Source organism: Myxocyprinus asiaticus, chromosome 46, assembly GCF_019703515.2.
Source record: "Myxocyprinus asiaticus isolate MX2 ecotype Aquarium Trade chromosome 46, UBuf_Myxa_2, whole genome shotgun sequence".
NCBI classification, from domain to species: domain Eukaryota; kingdom Metazoa; phylum Chordata; class Actinopteri; order Cypriniformes; family Catostomidae; genus Myxocyprinus; species Myxocyprinus asiaticus.
This window is the reverse complement of record NC_059389.1, coordinates 13286942-13299929: the sequence shown is the minus strand read 5'-3', so window position 1 is coordinate 13299929 and position 12988 is coordinate 13286942. Positions and strand designations below refer to the sequence as shown.

At 38.5% G+C, this 12988-nt stretch overlaps 1 pseudogene; it reads right to left on the bottom strand.

Annotated features, from left to right (window-relative positions):
* Nucleotides 1–242: 242 nt before the first annotated feature.
* On the bottom strand, nt 243–12540 carry LOC127435692 (protein C12orf4 homolog; annotated as a pseudogene).
* Between the last annotated feature and the right edge of the window lie 448 nt (nt 12541–12988).

Below are 12988 nucleotides of genomic sequence, written 5' to 3'. Positions count from 1 at the left end.
CAGTATATTTAAAATGCCTTACCTTACTACAGAGTTCTTGTAGGAATCTATGGGTTCCATTTTGTAAGCACCTCATAAAGCTGCTCAATTGGAAAAGATGGCTAGAGGTTCTCCAAAGAGTTCCGCCTTTGTGGTAGTCTAAAGAATCCCAAATGGAGCCACAAGTGTCTATTTTTTCAATTTTTACAGTGTAAAAATCGAAAGTGGCATGATGTTCTCCACAGTGGCAGTTGAAGTGTTGTGAGCACAAGGGTTACTTTGGGTCAATGTTCCTGTGTATGTGTGGCTCCGTCAGCGTTTTGATGTTAGCGTGAGCATTGAGGAGACTCTGAAGATCTGAGGCAGCATGTTGCTCAGTTGGTAGAACATCTCCTCTGAGATACTCTAAGAAAGATCAGTAAGACAGAGGTGCACAAACACATTGGTGCCAGATTTCTGTTTAGGGAAAAACAAACAATAGTGCATTTATGGTCTTCGATTATAAAAGCACTAAACTTGGAATAGAAGAAATCTGTCTTTATTATTCAGTTTGTATTCTCAAACAATAGTGCCTGTCATTTGGCACATGCTCAGTCTCCAGGGACTTACTTTCACACCTGCCTGTTTTACCCTTTAGCACCTTTTTAAAAGAAAAATAATTCCCTAAACCCACATTTTTGTCTAGACATCACCCACATGCTGTGCACTTACTTTATATAGCTTATGTATATTACAATGACTACATTCTAACAAACATTCCTAGATTGTTGTTTGATTCATAGCTTTGAACAAAGCAAAAAGGTTTAGTAACCGTTTATTGCAGTGACCAAACTGGTAAATAAATGGTGACTTTCCTGAATAGTTACTTGATTGTAAATTCAACAGTAACTTTTCAACTGTAAGGCCATTGTGAAACAGGACTATCAAGTAGCAAGACCAAAATCGATCTGCATTCCCACCATCGGGCCAATAGCCCCGCAGCATTGCCCTAAAACCTGCCCTTAATACACCACCCTGTTGCAAATGTGACACACCCCGCCCATTTCAAAAGAGGGAAAATCAAGCTGAGGCATCAAACTGTGGAGACTAGCTAGCCCTCTAAATGAACACGGATTTCTATTGTGCCAGCCATTTCTTTTTAACTTTTCCCGAACCTGTACTGTTGTGCGCTGGATACACAACTTGGCAAGTTCGGCGACAATATACTTAATCATGTCTTCGTTTCGGCAGATGCAGACGATCTGACGTTGTGCATTTTCATCAGCCCAAATATTCAGAAGAGCCCTGATTTCATCTATTGACCAGTACTGATGATTTTCCATTCTCTGTTGAGGTAAGCTGGTAGCTAGATATGAAAAATTGGGAAATTAGTATCTTGGTGCTGACCTTCTGACCTGACTCAGCTAAATTACGCCTTCGACATTACCCCGCCTCAATCCTTAGTTGGCCTTCTTTGGCCCAAGGGTAATCAGCAGGTCAAAGGTTATTGGCCCCAAGGAAGCCCAGAGGAGGCACGATAAATGCCCCCAGGAAGTGACAGTGGGAACGCAACTAGCCCTGGCACGCACTAGCATGCCCCCTTTTGGCCCAATAGTAGAAACGTGGCTATTGAGGCCAAATCTTACCTGTGGGACAAGGACCTGGACAGTCTGTGAGATTCCTCCATCCCAGGAGGCCATTTCCATCATAAAACCTGAAAATGCCAAAGAAGATTCAGACATTTGTTACAAGCAGGGTAAAGTACTCAGATGGTCTCAAATCATCGATAAACCAAAATGTGCCTTTTTTAATTGATAAAATATCTTGCAACCCAGTATTAGGCTTTTATAAGGACCAATAATAGAGTTAAATCATTTTCAAACCACATGACACTAAATTAATGCACAGTAACAAACAATGTAAAAAATGTAGTGCTAAAATGCTACACAACATTGTGACTGGCATGTTCCTCTTTATTAACAAACCCCCAGAGCTACAATGACAGTATTTGCACTTTCTATATTTGACCTTTTTGCTTGCTCACCTTTCACACACTTGAAGACAAGCTCAGCTTGTTTAAGACACCAGGGAATGGTCATCTCCTATACAGAGGAGAGAATGAAAAAAAAAAAAGACAGGGACTGAGATATTCTCTAACAATCTGGAATACCAGTAAGGTATACAAATCAATCCTTGTAGAGCAGCATATATACAAAGTAAGAACTTTATATACAGGACTGAGGCCTTTAGCTGCCTTTGGCTGGAAGAACACATCGCTCCTGAACATATGAAAACATTTCCTGAACACTCCCCAACATCAGTCAATGGTCAGAGAGGCTGTCATTGAGGCTTTCTTTAACTTAAAACTATACTGGTCAGTCCAGACAGTCTGGTCCAGAATAGACCATTTCTAAATCAGACGACAGAGTTTTGAGGGTGAGCAAGTTAGGGGAAAAAACAGCCTGTACACTTTGGGTGGAGAAGACAAATTATTCTGGTTTCATATGCTCCCAATATGTGGTATATAGCAGCACCTCAAGAATCTACTGAATGAGCCTAAAGTGAAATTATAATCAGGATGGTTTTTATGTTTTGGTCATAATGTTACATAATATGTTTTGATCTGTCTCAGATGAATAATGACTAAAGATGAGCACATAAACGTGAAAAAATGCTTTTAAGAGGAAATGGTACATTACATTGCATAATAGGATGGGATAATATCCATACATTAACGCAACCCAGATCACACACTCTGGCTTGTTTATAATTGACAAAGACTAAGAGAGCTGCACCCATTTGAGCAATGCAAATCTCAGCCAGAATGAAACATACTTCTCAAGGGTAATGGAAAATAAACTAGATTTGCATTCCTGAGCAAAATACTAGTTCTTGGAAAGCAGCAAAAGAATAGTGTTAGCTAGTTTTATGCTTTGGTTCTGCATAAATGAAATTCTGCATCAATGTCATGTTGCCATTGTAATGACACTACGCATGTCAGAGTCAACACATGTGCAGTGTGGGGTCACTGTGCATTGTAATGTTGGCTATAAATGGCTAAATACACTCACATACCACTTTATTAGGAACACCTGTACACCTACTTCTTCATGCGATTATCTAATCAGTCAAACATGTGGCAGCAGTGCAATGCATAAAATCATGTAGATACGGATCAGGACCTTCAGTTAATGTTCACATCAACCATCAGAATGGGCAAGAATGTGATCTCAGTGATTTCGACCGTGGCATGATTTTTGGTGCCAGTATATAGTATAAAACTGGAACAGGTATATAGTTAAAATGTTTTGGAATAGATTGCATTTTAATCTTGAGCATTTGGCTTTTTTGTTTGCATGTTCTAGAACCAGATGCCAATCACTCTCCAACATTTCCCCAAAAGCATTTAAATGATTGCAGTTGGCAGTAAAATGCTCTGAAACACCCTTAGAATGTAGAATGTTATAGATTCCAAGAATAGAAGTGATGAGGTTCAGTTGGATTTTTGAACACCCCATGTAGTTTATGAGATGATTATTGGTTTTGAAAACTGATCATAACTTCCTTCTTACCTCAGACATGTCATGCACCAGCAGCAGTGAGATGGTGATATCACGGGTGCAGCAGACCTTCAGGATGTTCCTCAGGCCCATAATGGCTGGATGTGGCTGTGATGTTTCCAGAGCACACATTATCATCCACACAGTGGATACACAATACACAATGAGTGCATTTACATGCATGCCAATAAACTGATAACTATAAAATAATATCTGCTTTTTCAATATAAGAAACCTATGTTTACATGAGATTTGAAATTGTAGGATTATTCTTTGCTTTTGAAAAACGAACAACACTTGCACCGGTAAAGGTGTTTACATGCAACGTGAAATCTAAGTAATGGGCAAGTGTGCCAATTGTTTTTTTACCTTTATGAACTTATCTCAATAAAAGAAAACCATTTATGGTGACTTTACATGACTTTACAAGTTTTTGGCTTGTTAAGCATAATCAGTGTAAAATCGAATTACAGTCTCGACCAACACAAAATTGGTATTGTTTTAAAGCATAGAAGCTATACTTCACAATGCATGTAGGCATTATGACCGTGCCCTGCCGGCAGGTCTTCCCCACCTTCTCGGACCTGGAAGGGAGAGGGGAGGGAAAAACAGAAAAAAAAAAGAGAGGGAAAGGCCAACACAGAGCGACAGTGGGAGAGAGAGAGGAGAGAGAGAAAAAAACCTTACCCGCCGGTTCTCAGATATGCCCTAGCCTGGTCCTCGGTCACTCCTCCACCCTCTAGTGGATGACATGCCTCGTCGCGTTTTGGTGGATGGTAGGGGTCTCCTCCACCCCTGGCAGCGGCCTGAGCACTGCAGGCGGTTGGTAAGGAGCCCCTCCTCCCCTCGCGGTCGGCGGTCGTTCCTCCGCTTTCAGGCGGCCGGCCTCCTCAGTCCCCCGGCGGATGGCCATGGCTGCTCCTTTGGGATGGATGGTAGTGGCGAGGACTCTACTACGGCGCATCCCTCTTCCTTCCCGGGTTTCGGCACCAATGTAACGGGGTAAAAGGGAAAGGAGGTGGCGAGAATCATCTTGACAATATAAATAATCATTTAATGATTATCTTAAAGCAACAGACATATAACACAAACGCATACAGGGCAGCTGCCTGTAGCTCTCTCTCTCCCGAACTGCCGCCTCCGGCCACCTTTATCCCTCTTGTGGGCTTGATTAGCCTGATTAGGGACTGGGCGTACATCATCACGGCCCAGCCCCGCCCTCCTCCTTGCCACACAAGCCTACACACGACATATTCGGATGCATAGATCACTAGATAATCCACATGAAGCACAATGTGCACACAGCACATAATGTGCTATCTGGCTAAAAGCACGTTAGCACGTTAGCTTTTCTGGATCAGAAAAATTATGTAGTACGTTGTCCAGAGTCATGGTACACTAAACTAATCTTATTAGGATTCAGAAAACTTTTGATTGCTTTGTTGTATCAACACAAAATTTTACTCAGGTGACATGATTGGAAACAAAACAGTTTTTTTGGAGCTACCTTATTTGCACCCTGAGATGTAAAATGTAAAAAAAAAAAACATTTAAAAATAATCTATATAATTAAAAAAACTGAAAAGTTTTCTTTAAAATGACAAACAATTGACCCTCTTTGTTTTTTTGTAGAGTTATAAGCCTTTAAGTTTGGGCATGCCACTGAAACAGGAAATCTTTAAAAACACCTTCAGAGCTTAAAGGCAGTACATCAAATTCCACCATGAAGTATAAATATGCGACAGTTTAAACAATATATTTTTCTTCACATTGCGTTGATGACAATTGTATTTTTTTTTTTTTTATTACAGTAATGTGAATTGTTGGGGGATATGCTTACGTTACCATTGTGAACTAACTGTCACAATGCAACAAATCTTAAAAATGGCAAAAACAGACTTCTTTTTTATTTTGCAAAATATAATTTCTTACTTTTGACCTAGAAAGGTTCTTGATAGGCTAAAATTGTATTTGTATATTTGTATACATTTGATCACACAAATATGTAACAAAAACCTAAAAATGTCCCAATGTTTTTTTTTTTTTGTTTTGTTTTTTTTTTCAATTTGGAATGCCCAGTTCCCAATGTGCTTTTTAAGTCCTCGTGGTCGCGTAGTGATTCGCCTCAGTCCGGGTGGCGGAGGATGAATCCCAGTTGCCTCCAGGTCTGAGAGCGTCAACCCGCGCATCTTATCACGTGGCATGTTGAGCGCGTACCCATGGAGACATAGCGCATGTGGAGTCTTCACACCATCTGCCGCGGCAACCACGCTCAACTCACCACATACCCCACCGAAAACGAACCACATTATAGCGACCACGAGGAGGTTACCCCATGTGACTCTAATTTGGTTGCTTAGGAGACCTGGCTGGAGTCACTCAGCATGCCCTGGGATTCGAACTAGCGAACACCCAGGCTACCCAGGCCCCCCAAAATGGCCCAATGTTAATGAGATCTATATTAGCACAAACAGCAAAATGCAAAACCAGTGCATTCCACTATCTGGCAAAACATCTTGAAAAAAATGTGTATCGTGTTTCATTGTAGCAAGCCTCAGTCGAATGAAACTGAACACTTCCTTGCGGAAGGTCTGAAGTTGGATATCTGTGCAGAGTTGCTGGTTTTGGATGGGCACAAACACACACAGTTGTTCTGTCACTCACCGGGCTGTTCTCTCTGTTTGCTGTTGCTCTGCGCTCGTGCATACAGCACCATCTGCTGGACAATTTCAAGCTGCTCATCCACTCTGTAGAAGTGGAAGTCGGTGCGTTCTTGGGACACTGTGGCAAAGTCTAGTGTTAGACACATTTACAGTAAATATGTTTGTGTAATCCACACAAAATAAAAAACCTTGTGTTTTCTTTTTATTATTTTTTTTATTGCAAAAATATTCAGTATTTATTGTCTTATTTTACAATTAAAACAGTTACTTGAGAGGCAAAACAAGATAATGAGACTTGTTTTTAGACAACTTGAATTAGGTTTATTTTTCTTACCCCATTGGCATATTAAGCATAAACCTCATATAACACATTTTGTTTGTTTTACACTTAAAAAAAAACAACTATTTGCAAAGGGGATAAGAATTTTGCTTCTCAAGTAAGCTCATCTTGTTTAAAAGGTTTGATTTGTTGCGATAAAAAGACAAAAATACTGTCTATGTAAATGAGTTTTTGCAGATTTTGATTAGCCAAACTGATCTTTGAATTGAAGCGTAAAAATGATGTAATACCTCTCTTACTGCTGCTGTAAGAGTTCACTCTGTTGTCGACCAGCAGCACTTGGCCACAGAGTGATATGGAGTACAGCGAGAGGGTGGTCTGTAGTTGCCGCAACTTAACCCCGCTGCTGCTATGACGATGATGCTTACAGAAGTCCAGCACATTGGATCGCACCAGCCGCAGATTGTGCATGGTCTTCAGCTGAGCCCCTAAAAGACACATCGGTAGCTATTTTTTATCCATAATTTTTTTATTTCTGACATCTATGATTTTAACCTTAATCTTTTCAGCATCTGCCACACTTAAGTATTCTAAACTTCAACCCTATAAAAGCCTGTTAATACTTATAGTACATGTAGGCACAAAATATTGTGCTTATAATGAGCTTGAGAGAGAGAGACTGAAAACACACTAGAAGTGGGTGTAAATTACTGCGCTGGAGCATTTAAACCTGTTTTTAGCGAGTTAGTTTTGTAGCGTCCCCCGTTCCCCTGGAGATGCCATACCTAAGTGGATGGTGAAGCTCTCCTCCAGCTGTCACTGCTCCTCGAAGAGCCGAGCCCCTGCGTCTCCAGCCTCCCCCAGCTGACCGGACTGCACCTTGATCTCCTCACTTAACAAATAACAGGATCAACTTCTGAGGTTCTGATGTTTTGCTGTTGGATGCTATTCACTCATGTGGCAGATGGTGTCACTAAGTCAAAATAAAATCTGATTGATTCAAACTGGAACATCATCTAATTTAAGTCACCAATGATATTAAATAGAAAATAGAATAGTTAACCCAAAATGTTTTATTCTGTCTTCATTTGCCATCATCACTCACCCTCAAGTTGTTCCTAACCCCTACGACTTACTTTCTTCTGCGGAACACAACACAATAGATATAAAGACTTTTTCAAAATATTTTCGACTGAACTTTTAATCTTCAAAATGGAAAAAAGAATGTTTGGAACTACATGAGGGTGAGTAAATGATGACAGAATTTTCATTTTTGGGCAAACTATTTCTTTAAGCTATTGCTAAATATCACAATCATATTATGATCAAAAGGAAGACATGTTCCCCAGTCACTGAGCAATTCAAAATGTTCATCTGATACAACACTATTGAAGTCTGCCAAACAAAATAAATTCTTTAAGGGCAGGATTTCCTGAATCAAAACCAAATGCTTCAGAAAATTTGTGCCAGTGTCTTTGAAAATTCTGCTACCATGTGGGCAGCTTTATGCTCTTTTCTTTCACATATCTAAAACTACATAACCATTCATCAACTCTGCTCAGTCGACAGCACTTCTCTTGTGTCAATGGAGTGAGTGACTTGCAAAGGAAGCAAAAAACTGCCATGTTTCATGCTCGCTTAATGATTTACACAATTAGGACACCTTTCCTTGACAGGCATCCTTTGATGTTCCTAAAAACCAAACACTGCCCTCTGATTTGAGGGTTTGGGTTATGATAGAAATGTTTTCAGAACAACAGATGTTAATCCAAGAGTATGTCCTACTTGAGTCAGTCATGTTGCGCTTGCATGCTGATAGAGAGACAAAGATTTATAATCTAATGACAATAAATAGACATACCCACAAACTGATGCTCACTTTGTCTTTACCACTCTCACTCTCCATTACTCACTTGATCGTGCTGTTTTGGGGGTTCTGTAGGTCCCTATGAAGCTTCATCACCCATTCCTGATACTCTTATTTCTGGATACCTGTGACTTGCTTGAGTTCACTGGCCCATTTGTTCTCCAGCACCTTTCCAGACCAAACAGAAGAGAAGTTAAAGGGATAGTTCACCCAAAATGAAAATTCTCATTCATTTTATTATTTACTCACCCTCATGCCATCCCAGATGTGTTTGACTTTCTTTCATCTGCAGAACACAAACAAAGATTTTTAAAAGAATATTTCAGCTCTGTAGGTCCATACAATGCAAGTAAATGGTGACCAGAACTTTGAAGGTCCAAAAAAGCACATAAAGGCAGCATAAAAGTAATCCATACAACTCGGAAACGATATGATGTGTGGGTGAAAAACAGATAAATATTTAAGCCCTTTTTTAACAATCAATCTCCACTTTCACTTTCACATTCTTTATTTCTGGTGATTCTCATTTTTTGTGCATATTGGCACCTACTGGGCAGGGAGGAGAATTTATAGTAAAAAAAAATAAATAAAAAAAAAGACAAATACTAATCTGTTTCTCACCTACACCTATCATATCACTTCTGAAGATATACATTTAACCACTGGAGTTGTATGGATTACTTTTATGTTGCCTTTATATGCTTTTTGAACCTTCAAAGTTCTGGCCACCATTCACTTGCATTGTATGGACCTACAGAACTGAGATATTCTTCTAAAAATCTTTGTGTTCAGCAGAAGAAAGAAAGTCATACGCATCTGGGATGGCATGATATTGAGTAAATGATGAGAGAATTTTCATTTTTGGGTAAACTATGCCTTTAATATTATGCATTATCTTAGTATACATACAGAGGCCATATGGTACAGTAGATTGGTCTCACCTGCTGTGTATTAAAGTGTTGTGCAGCAACAGTATTCACATCCTGGTCACACAAAGTCTTCCCCAGCTCCTGCATGACTTTATCCATCTCTGCAGCCTCTCTGTGTATGGATGGACAAGGACAAATTCGTAAATGTATTTTTGTCATACCTTTTGAAACAATTAATAATTTTTCTATAACAAGTAACAGATCTGTTTTTGAATGACATGAAAAACCACAGTGAATCTGACATTTTCAGTTCCGATCTGGGATTTATTTGTGGAAATAAATCGGATGCATATATGCTCTTTTGCAATGTGACTTCAGTTTGAACAGTCAGGTGGGAATTAATGTGATTTTTACATCAATCTAACTCGTCATTTATCATAACTATGTTTTGATTTAATCTTGGCATGAACTATAATATAATTTAGGTAAGGTTTCAAATGTTGTGACAACTGCTTTAAACAGTGGCAATATATGTTCTAATACTGCAGGTCCAAATTTCTTCAACTTATTTAAAAGAACTAAATAAGACATAATTTTGCATGTTTTAATGAGCATGCCAGACTAGGATGTTTTACACATGCAGATCAGTTTAGAAGTGTTACTTGTTTTGACCAGTGGCTGATATATAGGCCACATTTAACAAAGAAGATCTGAGCAGCAAATGGGCACTCTGGCTTGCAGTGTGAACGTCGTGTCTGATCTATGATCTTCAAGAATAACACTCAGGCAACCTTTTGGGTCTCAATCATAAATGTACAGAACACATTTTGATATTAAACAAAATCAACATCTTGTATTTAACCTTTGTACCTGATAACAACAGAGTATGGTTACATTCTGAAATGTAAGTTAGGAGCTCATTATCTAAATTACACTCCCTGGCATTTTTCATCATTAAACCGCATTAGAGTAACATCTTGTGGTAACCTCCCATCACACAAACCTCTCCTGAAGTTTCTTGAGTTCCATGTCTCGCTCACTGATGAGCTCAGAAACACTGACAAAATAACTGTGCTCCAGGTTGAGTAGGGTCTCTGAGGCTGGAGAGTGGATCTGCTCATGGTATACACTCGCAAACTCCTCATCACAATTTGGTTCCTCCGGACAGGCATCTTCCAATGTAGTCTACATACAAAAATTCAGAAAGACTTCAATTGTTTGAAGTATGAAAACCAAAGTTGCAATGAGAATGAATGGTGACCGCAGCAAAACTTTCTGCAAACCATCTCCTTTTTTGTTCCACGGAAGAGAGAATGTCACATGGGTTTGGAACAACATAAGGGTGAGTAAATGAAAATTCTGTCATCATTTAGTCACTTTCATGCCATTCCAGATGTGTATGACTTTCTTCTGTTGAACACAAATGAAGATTTTAGAAGAATATTTCAGTTCTGTAGGTTCTTTCAGTGCATAAAAGTAATCCGTATGACTCCAGTGGTTTAATATATGTATTCTGAAGTGATGCAGTCACTTTGGGTGAGAAACAGATCAATATTTCAATCCTTTTTTCCTATAAATTCCCACTTTCACTTTCAGAATGTAAAAGTGAAAGTGGAGATTTATAGTAAAAAAAAAAAAAAAAGGACTTCAATATTGCTCCGTTTCTCACCTTCACCTATCATACCACTTTTAGAGATATTGATTTAACCACTGGAGTCATATGAATTACATTTATGCTGCCTTTATGTGATTTTTGGAGCTTCAAAATTCTGGTCACCATTCACTTGCATTAAAAGAGCTTACAGAGCTGAAATATTCTTCTAAAAATCTTAGTTTTCAGCAGAAGAAAGAAAGTCATACACATCTGGGATGGCATGAGGGTGAGTAAATGATGAGAGAATTTTCATTTTTGGGTGAACTATCCCTAAAGATTAACCTTTGCCCTGCATACTTTGAAGATGTAGAACAACCTGGAAGCTAAATTGCTTCTATAAATACAAATATTAGAATCTTTTTGCGCAACCAACAAGGTGGTCGTTATAAGGCCATTCAGCCTGCTTGAAATAGGCTGGAGAGGATTCATGTTTATTTGTGTACGGCTGCTGTAAAATGTTAATGGTTATCCTGTATGCAAGCATAGCTGTAAGCCAGCAGCACTTCACAGCAAAGGGAGGGGCGGATTCTGCTTTCTTTTTATAAGTTAAGTGGAATTTAAACTGCAATACTTTGAAATGCAAATGCAGATGGTCTGGTTGACCTTCTTAAATGTGGAAATAGGACAGATATTTTGTTTCAAAGGAATTACTTGACCCTGATTTATTTAAAATGGACAGAAGCATTTCTCACACAATATATATCATAAAAGATCACATTATATTTCTGTTAATGTTACACTGAAGTTCTTGTCTTGACATGAACCGCAACAGTTGTATCAGAAGGGAAGTAAAACCTGACACTACAAAGGCCAATCAGACTTTTTCACTATGGTATTTTGCATATCATCATAATAACCAATGTAAGTATCATAACACTGCAACACTGTGACAATATAAAATCAAAGAGTTATAAATGGAATTCAATTAAACATTTTCAAAAGCATAAACTCAATTGGTGACATCCTCACAATGAAAAATCAATACAATTAATTATAATAATGTTACTATTTTTTTTACTACTATGTGCAATATAACTGGAAATTACCTGAATTAAGTTGTTACAGATATATTATAGATTTCATTATTTTAAAAATGAATCTGTTACTTTCTAATTAAAGGGATAGTTCACCCAAAAATTATAATTTTCTCATCATTTACTTGCCCTCATGCCATCCCAGATGTGTGACTTTCTTTCTTTCTTACTTTGTATTGGGTTTCCCCTTGTTTTTCCTCATCTTTGACTGTAATCAGAAGACAGATATGTAAAATGATAGCTTTATAGCATAAATGATAAACACAGATGCATGCACAATGCACAAGAAACAATGCTGTTTAGGTAGGCAGCTCACTAGGTTTTGAGACAAAGCCATAGATTCTGCACTGATGCTTCGGAACGGACGCTTGTCTAGCTTAAATAAAGAGCCCTGCTGATATGTGATGTAGCCAGTGATTCTTATTTGACACAGAGTAAATGGGAATAAAGATCCGTCCATAAATGTCAGCAAAGCATTTCAATGATTGCATTCAGGGCTATTCGAGCTCCGAATTGCTGCAGCAAACGACAACATGCTTAATTAAACATGCTTGGGAATCAATTATAGAAAAAGGGAGACTATTATTAACGTATTCTCAACGAGTTTTTGCATTATTTTGGCTTCCAAGCGACTTCCCACCACTTGTTCTGTTAGCTGTTGTTAGTTGATCGGGTAGTTTGCTGTTGTTAACAGCAGTTTCCACTCAAAATGAGTAAAAGGCTCTCTTTAACGTTTGCCGTTTTGTTCACGAAATGTAATTAAAAATTATTTTTAAACGTATTATTATTCCCGAGGTAACTACCCAAGATAACTTACTTGAAGTAAGTTTAATTAATTTTATTTGTTGAAAGTGCTTCGTTCAATACAAAACCACAGAGATTCTTTTATTTAACGTCATAACTACATCCGCGGCTCTATCGTAGGCGAGAGCGTAACGGCTGTGTCTAGACGGACATTTCTCACTTCTTGTACTGGATCAGACACCTTCGAGATCAAAGGCAGATATCGCGGGATTCACGTTCATGCGCTGTTGCTGATAAAGTGGATATAATTTAAATTCAGTTGCTTTAAAATGAAAATAAATATGCCTTTCCATCCATTT